This window comes from Triturus cristatus, chromosome 3_1 (assembly GCF_964204655.1).
Source record: "Triturus cristatus chromosome 3_1, aTriCri1.1, whole genome shotgun sequence".
Lineage (NCBI taxonomy): Eukaryota > Metazoa > Chordata > Amphibia > Caudata > Salamandridae > Triturus > Triturus cristatus.
This window is the reverse complement of record NC_140583.1, coordinates 767,563,024-767,575,852: the sequence shown is the minus strand read 5'-3', so window position 1 is coordinate 767,575,852 and position 12,829 is coordinate 767,563,024.

The window sequence follows — 12,829 nt, the reverse complement described above, 5'->3', positions numbered from 1 at the left end:
AGGACCAGGCCCGGTTGAGCAACTGATGCATGCACAGTGGCAAGTGGAATCCAGTGCTTCAAAAGGCATTCAGAATAGTGACATTTTCAATTGCTGCAGAAGGGAGCACAAAGTAAAGTGCAGCCACATTCCTGAAACCACCACCACTATTAGACATGGCGGAGAAGCAGAATATTAGTGCCAGGTGGACTACAATGGATCAGCACACAGGGAAGAGAGCGTGAGAAGGCATGCACTCACATGGAGTACTCAATGTAAAAGATAAAAGTAGGTCACGGAATGTAAATAGTGAAGGGATACAAGTCAAACACTGCGAGTTTAGTGAATTTAATGATGAGGAAGACATATGTCTCTGAGTCATCAATGGCTGTCTTTCGGACATGTTTAGAAGATACATGTTGAGAGAGACGCGCAGTTTAGAGAAAGTACTAATGGTCAATGAAAAAGCAGATCAACAAGTCGCTGATAAGGAAGCTGGAACAGTGGGAAATGAATTGGTGCTGGTCATGAAAAGCGAGCACAGTGTAGATGCACGCAATTCAACGCCTCCAAAGAAGAAAAGTCTGTGATTACAATAAAGGTTAAAGGTTGCATAATAACCATTATCAAAGACAGTGGTTCTTCGATTAATATCATGCTGGTCGAAAAGTTCAACAGCCTATCGCCTGTGCCATGCCTCAACCCATCAAACATGAAAGTATACACATGGCCTGTTTCTAAATCATTGCAGAGCCAAGAGTCATTCATAGCGACAATACAACATAAAGCAGTATCAGTGCAAGCACTTCGTCCAGTGCATGCCTACTCAATTTTGCCACCGCTGCTGACATGGGACTGAAAGCTCTCAATTACAACCTCCACACTCAATCTGAAGTTGTGAGTAATTTTCTGTTGTTATTTTGTGACCTAGCTAGGCTCAAGATAATGAAAGCGCAACTTCACATCAATGGGGAAATTCAACCTGTTGCCAGAGGCACTGTAAAGTCACATTGGGAAAGAACAAGAAATTCTGTTGAAGCATGACATCATGGAGTCCTACACCCATAGTGGTGGTGCCAAAATAGAACAGTGTAAGCGCAGTGCTCATTTGTGTTGATATGCGCAAGGCCAACAAAGCAATCAAAAGAGAAATAGATCCTGGTCCATTCATAGCTGAAATGATCATGCAACTGAACTGTGCCAAAGTCTTCTCCCGTCTTGACCTGAACAAGGGATACCATCAACTCGAGCTAGAAGAAAACTGCAGGTACATCACTACCTTTTCAACTCATGTTGGTTGTTCAGAGTTGTCAGCTGCAGAAATATTTCAGGATGTTATATGTTGGATCCTTCAACCTGTCACATATGCTTTTGATTACAGTGATGACATACTTGTATTTGAGGCAATTCAAAAGGAGCATGATAAGACTCTTACGCATGTCTGCCAGTTACTTGCTGATGCAGGTCTCATCAGGCCCTTACCCTGAAGTATGTTTTTAGGGGGGCCTGGCCCCCAGCTATGACCAAACATTAAAGCTGTGCTCTACAGGTGCATTCTATTCAAAATACTGGTTGCACTACTAAATTCTGACCCCTAGATTATCGGCATACAAGAATATCAAGGACAGAATATATCAAGGTAAGCGCCTACAGGGAAGTATGGATTTACTACTGCTAAACCCACATCTACATACCTTAAAGGTATATATATTATGTAGGTACATATATGTGGAGTAAGGTATAGGCTTATATCTAGTTCATATGCCTATTTGCGATTTGCATATTGCAATCCATAGCTCGGTGACCCCTGACTTGGTAAAGATTGCCACGCGCCCTACACGTGTGTTGTAATCTTGCTCCTGCTCTTCATCAGTGAATTTCAGATAATCCCTGCAACCAAACTACTGTCTTTTGATGTTTACTTCTTTCACGGGTGCGTGTGTTGTTTTAGTGGATTAAACGCTCATTTTGATAGAAAAAAACATATTGTGCACAAGAAAACCCTCAGTCTAGGCCCTCGGTAAGTTGTTTGTATGAGAGAAAAAGTGACAGTCGCACACTGCTGCCCTTCATTAACACTGTCATTACGTGTCTCCATGCTTGCATGCACCCACTCACTGCCCATTTGCGTGCCTCACCACTCTAGGTAGATGCCAGCCACCACTAGTGACTGACCTATCGCCCATGAAAGGACAGGCTCCCTAAGACACAAGCAAAGATCAAGACTGCCTTGCAAATGGACCAATTCTGGTGATGTGGGTAGCTGTGGTATTTAGGGCAAAGCTCAGTCGGCACTGAGGGAAACCTTCCAGGCCCGACATTTCTGAAAACAAGGTACCTAGTGAAGTCTGGGGTGATGTAGTTTGTGTAGATCCCAATACGTTTTCTTAGACAGAATGCCCTTTCACACACCAAACTTAAGCTAAATCACAGATTATCCTCATATTTCTGTGAAGGGAAGTATCGAAATCTGTGGCAATCCATAAAACTCCTACCATCCAGCATTCCCACACTTCTCTCAATAAAAGCACTACCCGAAATGTTCACCAAATAATATGTATTTAGTATATTATTTACATAGGACTTCATAACAGCAATTTATTTGCTATGACCATAAATTAGATGAAGATAAATTAGAATTTGAAAGTCAAAACATTTCAAAAAGCAGATTCATACACATATCTTAAATTACAATATAAAAAAATCTGAAAATGTTAATTGGTGTTCTGTGGAGATGTCTAGAGAGGTCAAATATAATACAAATTCTTTCAGCCTCAAATGCCCTGATTATGGTAGGAGATGAATTTTCAGTGTGTTGACCCTGGCAGCGTTAACTACATATTAATTACATTTTTGGAATGATAGTCTATTATAGCAATCCTTTGTGACATGGTATGCTATATGTTATGTTATGTTATTAAAATTTATAAAGCGCACGATTACCATTCCGGTGTCCTGGCGCTAAGCATTAACTAGCTAAGCAGATAACATACCTAAAACTGAGAAAAAAAACAAGTCTTGAGACCCTTCCTGAACACACTAATGTCAGGGGAGTTTCTTAGTGAAAAAGGAAGTTCATTCCAGATTCTGGATGCACTGGTTACAAAGCTTCTGCCTCCCCAATTAACTTTTTTGAAGCTGGGGGTTTTCACTAGTTTTGCACCCATTGATCTAAGAGATCTAGATGGGATGTACCAGGAAAACTTGTTTCTTAAAAACTGTGGACCTGTCCCGGTCAAGGCTCTGAACACAATACATAGTGCCTTGAATCTAGATCTCAGATGAGTAGGGAGCCAATGTAGCTTTTTGAGTTCTCCTTTAACTGAGACCGACCTAGGGGTCTTGGTTAACAGTCTGGCTGCTGCATTCTGAATAGTTTGGAGCCTATTTTGATGTTGAGCTTGAATACTGACATAAAGACTATTACAATAGTCAAGACATGACAATATCAATGCAGTCACCACGGTTCTTAGGTTCCCCTCCGAGAGAAAGAACCTGATTTTCCTGATCATTCTCAATAAAGCGAGCATCCAGATATCACCTTGCTGACCTGGTCTCCCATATTGAGTTTTTCATCTACCACCACACCCAAGTTTTTGGCTTTCCTACGGGGTGTGGGACAGAGACCAAGATCCGCAGGCCACCAGTATGGTGTCCACATCAAGGGGTTATTACCAAACCTCAAGACCTCAGTTTTAGCTGAGTTCAGCTTGAGGCAATTGGCCGACATCCATCTGGAGACGGCGCCCATGCAGTCTGAGAAGCGTGCTCCTGTTTCTTTTTCAGCTCCCTCCTTCACTGACAGTACAATTTGAGTGTCATCCGCGTAGGAGGTAAGCTGAAATACAAAAGCTCTAATAATGCCAGCCAGGGGTGCCACGTAGATATTAAAGAGAGTGGGACTAAGAGATGATCCCTGCGGCACCCCGCACAGCAGTGAAAAAGGTTCGGAGGTATTACCATTGAGTTCAACGGTTTGTACCCTGTCCTTAAGAAAAGAGTTGAAGAGATCCCATGCTTGACCTCTGATTCCGATCTCTGATAGCTGATTAAGTAGTACCGTGTGATGCACGGTATCAAAGGCCGCAGATAAGTCTAAGAGAAACAGCATCGCGTTACCTCCCTTGTCCATCACCTCCCTGATCTCCTCTGTAGACTTAAGGAGCGCCAGCTCAGTACTATGGAGAGCTCTGAAGCCGTATTGTGAGGAGTCCAACAGGTTGTTGTGCTGGAGGAAGTCACTAAGTTGCCTATTTATGGCCTTTTCCAAAATTTTGGCTGGTAGTGGGAGTCTAGAGATGGGACGATAGTTTGAAGGGTCCTTAGGATCGAGAGACTGCTTTTTCAGTAGCGGAAGCACTGAAGCTTTTTTCCAGGCATTTGGGAAAAGACCAGATTGAATTATGCCATTAAGTAAGGGTGTCAGGACCCTGCAGGTGGTATCGGCTAGTTGTTTAATGATCCATGTGGGGCAGGGATCACTCGGGCCCCAGATTTAATACTATTCATAAGTTTCACGGTGTCCTCAATTTGCAAAGGAGAAAAGCAGTCCAAGGTGGTGGCAGGGGGATGAGAGATTTCCGTTTTGACATCATTAATATCAATCGAATCTGACAAAGAGATAAAGATTGACTCAACTTTAGATTGGAAGAAAGCCCCGATGGTATTGCACAAATCCGGATCACCAGAGTCACTTGGCGTCCTAGGATTTGACAGTTTGATAACTGTTTTGAACAGCTCTTTAGTATTAGATTTAGCGTTGATAATTTGGGTACAAAAGTATTCTTTTTTAGCAGCCATCAGAGCTTGTTTATAATTGAAAATGGTTAATTTATAATCTGATTTATCCGGTATGGCATAGTTCTTCCGCCATATCCTTTCAGCCTGTTCACATAACAGTTTTTTCTCCCTAAGTTCTCCTGTGTACCAATGGGCAGTGGGAGAGGCCCTTTTCGGTATCCATTTTTTTGGAGGTGCCATTTTAAGACAGGCATCCATTAGCCAACTGTTATAAGTACACGTGGCCTCTTCGATGTTCTGTGGGGCTGCATATATAGTGTCAATGAGGGAGGATTCAAGACTTTTGATATCTAATTTGCCCCAAGCTCTCGTATTAATTTCCTTTTTTGGTTTAGAGCCAGTGGGATATCTCGAGGTGCATTTTATCTCAAAATTCACTATAAAATGATCTGACCAAGTAATAGGAAGGGTAGAAATATAAGCCAGATCACTATTATTAGAGAAAATCCCATCTAAGGTATGTCCTTTATTATGGGTCGGAGACGAGATCAGTTGTGAAAAACCTCCTATGGCCATGATATTATTAAGCCTCACAGTATCTAGATCGTCAGATTTTTCTAAATGAAAGTTGAAATCGCCAAGCATTACAAATGATTTTAAGCTCAGACCTTCTTCTAGTATTCCGTTAAGGGAATCCATAAATCCCTTCCTCTCTCCTGGTGGACGATAGATTAGGATACCAGAGAAAGGTTTGTAATGTGCTGAGAAGATTTTAAAAGAGAGTGCTTCGCAGCCCTGGACACAAACAGATGAGAAATGTGGGGTGAGCGATTCATGGTAAATTACCGCGAGCCCTCCACCCCTTTTTTGGGTGCGATCCATGGAATGACCGTAAAAACCCAATGGGGTGACTTTTACCAGGTCCGGACCCGAAGTGCTATCAAACCAAGTTTCTGTGACAAACGCCAGCTTGATATCGTTGTCCTCCAGAAACAAAGCACATTCCGAGGCGTGTTTCACCAATGACCTAGCGTTCAGTAGAGCACATTTCAAATTGGCATCTCTTCCAATACCCCTATCCAAGACGTAATTGGAAGGACTAGGTTTGACGGGTAGGTTTAGTAACTTAGGGAGGGGGGTGAGACATTCTCTACACACGGAGCTCCCTCTGGCTACAACTGCAGCAATGTTCTTACTATAGAGGAGACACGGGGACAGTTTATGACAATGAAAGACTTTGTCCGCCTTATCTAACCTGTGCAGTTCCTCTCCTGTGTAGTGTCTTCTATCCAATGGCGAAAGACCAGGGGAACAGGCCCTGCGCCCGGCCAGAGCGCAGACGGGCGCAGATGGGCTTGCCTTAGGCGTGCCTTCGGTTGTTTAAATATCCCCACGTAAGCCACTAGACCGCTAACCGGCGGAAGTGGATAATATGAGGCCGGAAGAGGGATTCCTGACAAAGTGCGCAGTGCAACGATGCTAGTTCACAAATGCAGGAAGTAAGTAAATAAAACCTTTAAAAGCATACAGTAGTGCAATTGAATCGTGCAAATAACAAAGTTAAAACAAGGTTTTCACCAGATTAATCATAGTAGATAGCTTCACCTGCGAGCCTTCAACACAGCTTCGCTCGGTGACTAATGCCGGGGCTATATATTGGGGCATTTTAGCTTCACACTACTGCTAGTTAGTGCATTTGCACCCCTTTGCAGCACAAACTATCTGACTTCTGCAAACAAAATAAAAATCTGTAGAGGAGACACATTAACTCACCAGGCTATATTTCACAATAGGCCAGTGTAGGCTGGAGCAATTTCAGTCAAATATAAATCGTACCTGGGTTGTGATAACTCAGCCCCAGCACAAGACGCTACTCAAAGCACCATACTATATTTGGAGTTTCCAGACTGAACATTGCTCCTGAATGACTGGTAGGTTTGGGTAGTGGCAACCACTCATGTAACAGGAATAGGAAATATCATGAAAGTTGCTGGCTTAAGAACAACATGACTCAATGTCTTGTACAGTTGTGCAATTCCTTCACACAGACAATTCTTGTTTTACACACCATATGTGAAAGGTGAAAAGGGAGTTCAGCTAATGCTCATTGAATTCTTTGCCTCTCAGGTGTCACAGCGAAATAGTGTTGATACCACCTTTCATATCAGCTCCTCACACCCAACAATGTAGCGTCCCACAGGGGCCCAACATATCCCCTCTACTATTCAACAACTACCTAACTTAGTTACCAAACCTGAGTAAATCATTTAACTTCACCTGTTACAACTATGGTGTATAAGCATTTAAACCTTTCCGCCACAATATGCCAAGTCGTTTTTATTCTTTTAATGAATCTATTTATAATTGTAATTTATATTGCAACAATTTTAATTAATCTAACAATATATTTTTTTAACTTATTTACTTACCTGCTACAGCTATGTAGATGACACCCAATCATTTTTTTTTATATGGATGGTCTAGAAGACCTCTATAATTTAATACTTGATGACTGACTTCAGGCAATAAACACATGGTTGATGAAAGACCATCTAAAGCTAAATACCCCTAAGACAGAGCTTATGACCTGCAGACAATGACAGAAATAAAACCCTACTTCCATATGACCCGAGGAACATGAAGCCTCTCCAACAATATCAACAGTAGACATAAACCTAGGAGTAACTATCGATTCAGACCTATATTTGATACCATATTTTAACAACATAAAACAAAGTACCTTCTACACAATGAAAACATTATGTTGCCTCCTTGGGTACCAACAGAAGCTGCATGCCGTTATCTCACTCGTAATCGCCAAGCTTGACTAGGCCAACAGCCTATTCCTTGGTGCACCCTCATCCATAATATGCAAAATACAACTCACCCAAAATGTTGCTGCAAAATTTCTTCTCTACCTTCAGCCAGGAGAACACATACACATGACTCTCATCTTGCAATTACTCCACTTGCTACCTTAAGCAAAAAGGATCATGTTCAAGGCACTTTGCATTGTTCACAGAGCCTCCATGCAAAACAAACAAATCAGGACACTGCGCTGCAGGCTTGTTCCACTTATACCCCCATGCCACAAGAAATCCGTAGAACACACTGCTTTCTCAGTAGAAGCCACCAAGATCTGGAACACACTACCGGCCAGTATTAGAAGCATCCAGGAGCCTATACACTTCAGAAGACAGTTAAAAACATTGCTATTACGAAGACAACTACACCACAACATATCCTGGCAACAGAACCTGAAAAGACAGTCACACCCTCAAGCTTAATCTTTATCTTACAACACACAGATTGCAAACAACGCAACCAGCAAGCAACTTTTGATAACTAGGTACGTTAAAGAGAGATGACTTATATTTTGGTGCATTCCCAGATTTACTAAAGCTAGTAAACCTGGGAATGAGTCAAAATGCTACGACTTCCCCAGCGAGGCACAATGAGGAGAAATCTCTTTATATCTCCTTGTTATGCACTGCATTCCACAGCACACATAGAAGAAGGGACGTGCCTCTGAGAGTTGTTTTTGTGCAGGAATTTGCCACTTCAAGCACAAAAACAATCCAGCCTGTAACAAAGGCACCCGTGCACCTTGGCAAGGGTGCCTGTGTTGGTGCTAGGCTGCACATAGTGTGCCAGCGCTAGCAGACAGCAGAAATGTGCTGTATCTTTGTAAATATGGGAAATTTCTGTTCTCTTGCCTTGCTGAGTCGCGTGAAATGTAAGTAAATCTGCCCCAAAACCCAGTCCAGGAACCAGCTAAGCAGACTTTAATCATAAGAACCTTATGGCAGAGCTGTTCAAGTTGCCAGTGACTGAAAAGCCATAAACGATAGTTTATGTGTCTGTGTCTCTCACACCTATCATCCACCACACTGCTAGATGCTGCAACCCATAACACGATAACCACACCTTGGTGGTCATCACGCACAACTTGAAAACACTTCCTACATTGGATCACAAAACAAAGACAACACACACACCAGATCATGCCACCCTCTAGGGTGTAGCTTGATGCCAATGTAGGTAAGCACTTCAGTGCCACACATAAGGGTAATAAGCTCCATAAAAATGGGCAATACAATACAATATTCATCACTTTCATCACAAGATGTGTTTTGATCTTGCTAAAATCTTTGTTTCCCTCACACTTCAGAATAACCAAAATGTACTTCTGGTATATGTTAAACTATGTGTACAGTTCATTTACAGTTATATTATATTTTTTGTGAATTAGAAACGAAGTGATATCCTACAATATTACTTTTCGCACTCCCTCTACATAATGCCACTGGAATCATGAGATTCTGTTGCCATAGAACTATGCGATTCTGCGGCTGCGGTGTTTTCAGCATAATTATGAATTTATCGCCTTTGCCACATAATTCATCTGCTGCACATTCTGCTGCAGATGGTAAAAAAAATAGTTTCTAGCTGAAACAGAATAAAATGTACGAAAAATGTTGCAACGTGCAGCATTGCAAAGGAAGGTCCTTTGCAAAGGTTGAATGGCCACCTTTTATTTACACAGAGCAGTATTCAGATGTGGAACCGGTACTAATGAAGTAAAGCCTTAGCCCAGCCAATGCTAAAGTTGACAAAATAATGAAGTGATACTATAAAAAATATGTGGGGCATTAAGGCGCAACATTTGTGTTTTCTGACCACAAAAATTAGACCAAACTGCGCAGCATTTAGGCCTCAGCTGCTGCCTAAGTCCAGTGTCCCTGTCTATACAGCAGGCAGATTGTCACAGACTTCACTTTAGACAATCCTTTCACTTTCCTAAGGAAGAAAAGTAAACAACATTTTCATGTCAAAAGAAGCAGGTTGTCAGAAGACAGACTGACATTTAAAATGTCTCAGAACATGCATCAAATGTAACAAGATAAAAACAACACTTAGAGGGATTTTTAGTACATTCATCTTCTGAAATCTCATTTTGGGGGGGCGTGCAAATAACAAAGTTAAAACAAGGTTTTCACCAGATTAATCGTAGTAGATAGCTTCACCTGCGAGCCTTCAACACAGCTTCGCTCGGTGTCTAATGCTGCTCGGGCGCGTCAGCATGAAGTTTAAATATCCCCACGTAAGAGCCTAAGAAAGCAAGTCATTGAACTAACCCATGAAGGACATTGCTGGCATTGTAGCCACCAGAAAGTACCTAAGAGACGATGTGTGGTTTCCGCGCCTAGATGAGCAAGTGGAGAAGGAGCTTAAAGAGCGCCGTCTAGTAACTGCCTCTCCCCCAAAGAGACGCAACACCCATTGACAATGTCTGACCTTCCTGCACATGTGTGGAAAAGAGTTGCAGTTGATTTCTTTGGGCCTTCAGAAAATGGACATCATCTCATGGTAGTCATTGATGAGTATTCACGTTTTCCTTTAGAGAGGAGTTATTGTTAACTATACAAGGTCATCGAGCTACTGGATGACATCTTTGAAGCGTGGGGTATCCCTGCCATTGTTAAATCTGACAATGGTCTGCCATTCAACAGCATAGAATTCAAGGAATTTCTGGTCAGACCAAATGTCAAGACTCAAAAGAGCACACCTCTGTGGCCCCAAGCTAATGATGTTGTGGACGGATTCATAGGTACCCTCAAATGGGTAATTCTGCAAGTACTGATGGAGGGAATCAAGTTTGGGCTAACAGAGGTGGGTAGGTCATTGGCAATCGATGTATACAGGACACCTAGTAGCTGAGCGCTTGCCTCTGTCTCAACTCATGGGGCTATCATTGATTGGGTTGGCCGATCCTTTTTTAATTTGAGAAAGTAGATACATTTCCTTTTAGGGGGTCCCCCTTTATAACACATTAGGTGTGGGGTAGACCGACTACCCATCTTTCTGGTCTTGAAGAAGAGCCAAGGATTGAGGTCAGACCACAAGGTCGTAAAAACATGCTGACCCAATTACTTTTTATTCACATATGCCGAGCTAGCAGAGAACATCATATCCCTACGGTAGCCTCTACCTGTTTTTAACCCTGTCAGGAGAATTGTTACATTAAAGATTAGATATCTCCTCAACAGTTTTAACTCACTCATTTTCACATTCAAAGTCGCCCTACACATTTGAGACTCCCTAAACTTGAAGCCTTCACCATACAGTGTTAAACCACAAAAGATCTCTCCTTGAGTGACCCTTTACGGGACCCATAGGACATTGCAGCTAAGGGTGGGCAGAGTTCGTGGAGTTGCACTACGCAGAATTCCGCTGAGTTGCATAAAAACTCCATGGAGTTTCGCTCCACCCTATCTATAATACTGAATCACATCAACGTGCTTCTTACTTCTAGGTATGCTAATCTGGTCAGATTTGTCCTTTTTATCTGATACATTAGCAAGAAATTGAAAGTTTCTGGGTCTGTAGTATTCTGAATAGAAAATGGAGCTGTTCTTGTTTTGTTTAAGGTTTAATATTTCCCTTTAACCCAGCAAATGTCTGTCTTTGAGTTTCCACGTGCCCTGGAGTTATAGGTAGGGGATCTATAACAAAGTTATATTTAATTCTCTATCGATTACTTGTGTTTTTTGTTTTTGTTTTGCTAAATCTTATTATGCATATTTCTTACATCCTTCTATGTTGACTAATAGATCCATTAAACATAAATGAGTACACAAGCACTGAGTTGTTCGGTGCTGAAAGGCGCATTAGCGGCACTCCCAGCAGTTTGAAGCTGCACGACTAGCTTAAAAACAGTAACTAGATTGGGAAGATTGGATTTGAATGCAAGACTTCAAACAAGCTAATTTCAAAAGCTAAACCAAATGCACTAAATATAGCGTGCCGCTAACTACCACACATGTCTCACTTTTCAAAATTAGTTCTGTAAAGTCTGACCTTCTATTCACTCCAACCAAGCAAGGGAAACTCTGGTAAGTTTAATATAAGAGGATAGCAAAAACAAATTAGAGACCAAAGTGGGCCAGTGCACCACTCAATAAAAGCTAAAAAAAAACACAGGGCAAACAAGCTAACGCGAGCCATCTGCAGAAGATTTCTGCTCCAACACCACCACCACGCCATCTCCTTAACCCCAGCAGCATTGACCAAAGCGGTGTAGCTGATCACCTTTTTCAACAACAGGATAACCATATAGACACAGGCAGTCACTCTGGCTCTTCACACTCGTCCTATAGTACAATCTTTTATTTAAAACCTCAATTATCTCTTGCCCTCATCATGGAGACTTTACTATGTGCTACTCCCCTGGGGACAGATGAACTTCCGCCACCAGGCACTCACCCTCGGCCTGCCCCAGTCCGGCGTGGCCTCCCTCTCCTCACCAATGGAAAAGTTGTGGCTTTTGCCTTTGTTGCGCACTGTTAGATGCTTGCAGAAGGGCTTCACATACATGTCCTTGTGCTGGTCCCCGGCTGACAGCCTTAAGCTTGTCTTTGGCCAGCACGGACAGGTCATCCAGGAACTAGGGCATCCTGCACCAGCTCCCTGTTCTTGCCTGGCTGGCCCTAATCAGTCCTGCAGTAGGTAGAGGGCCCAGATGTGGAGGCATCAGGCTTTAGGCAAGTAGGTGACCAGCTGAGCTAAGCCAACAATTGGAGGATGCTCTCAAACCGTTGAAGGTAAAGCTCACCCCGCAGCAAACCGCGCTACGATTGGACAAAGGCGGCATGAAGCACGACGCTTATTGGCTTCCCCAATAAAGACTCCATAACTAGGCATGTAGACGTTAGGGGTGGGCGGCGGGAAAAACTCTGCCACGCAGTAGAATCAGAGTTTTTCTGCCAAACTCCATGCTTCCAACGGAGCGCGGAGTTGGCAAAACTCCGCAAACTCCATTGGCGGAGCAGAGTTCACTGCCTACTGTTAATTGCAGTGCAGCCTGATGGGGAGCAAATGCCCAGTGATGAAGCATGACATCCCCATGGGTGTGTGAGTGCAGCAAAAAGTAGTCCTTAATGTCTCTCTTAGGCTCTCTGACCCCAACCTAGAGCCTGTGCCATCGGTGCACAATCAGTGCATCTCAACTATCTCATACCACTCAATCTGGCCGACCAGTGCAAGCTCTGTGACGCCTTATTGAAGAAATATGATGTGACCATTGTTTATGCGTTTTACTTAACAAGGA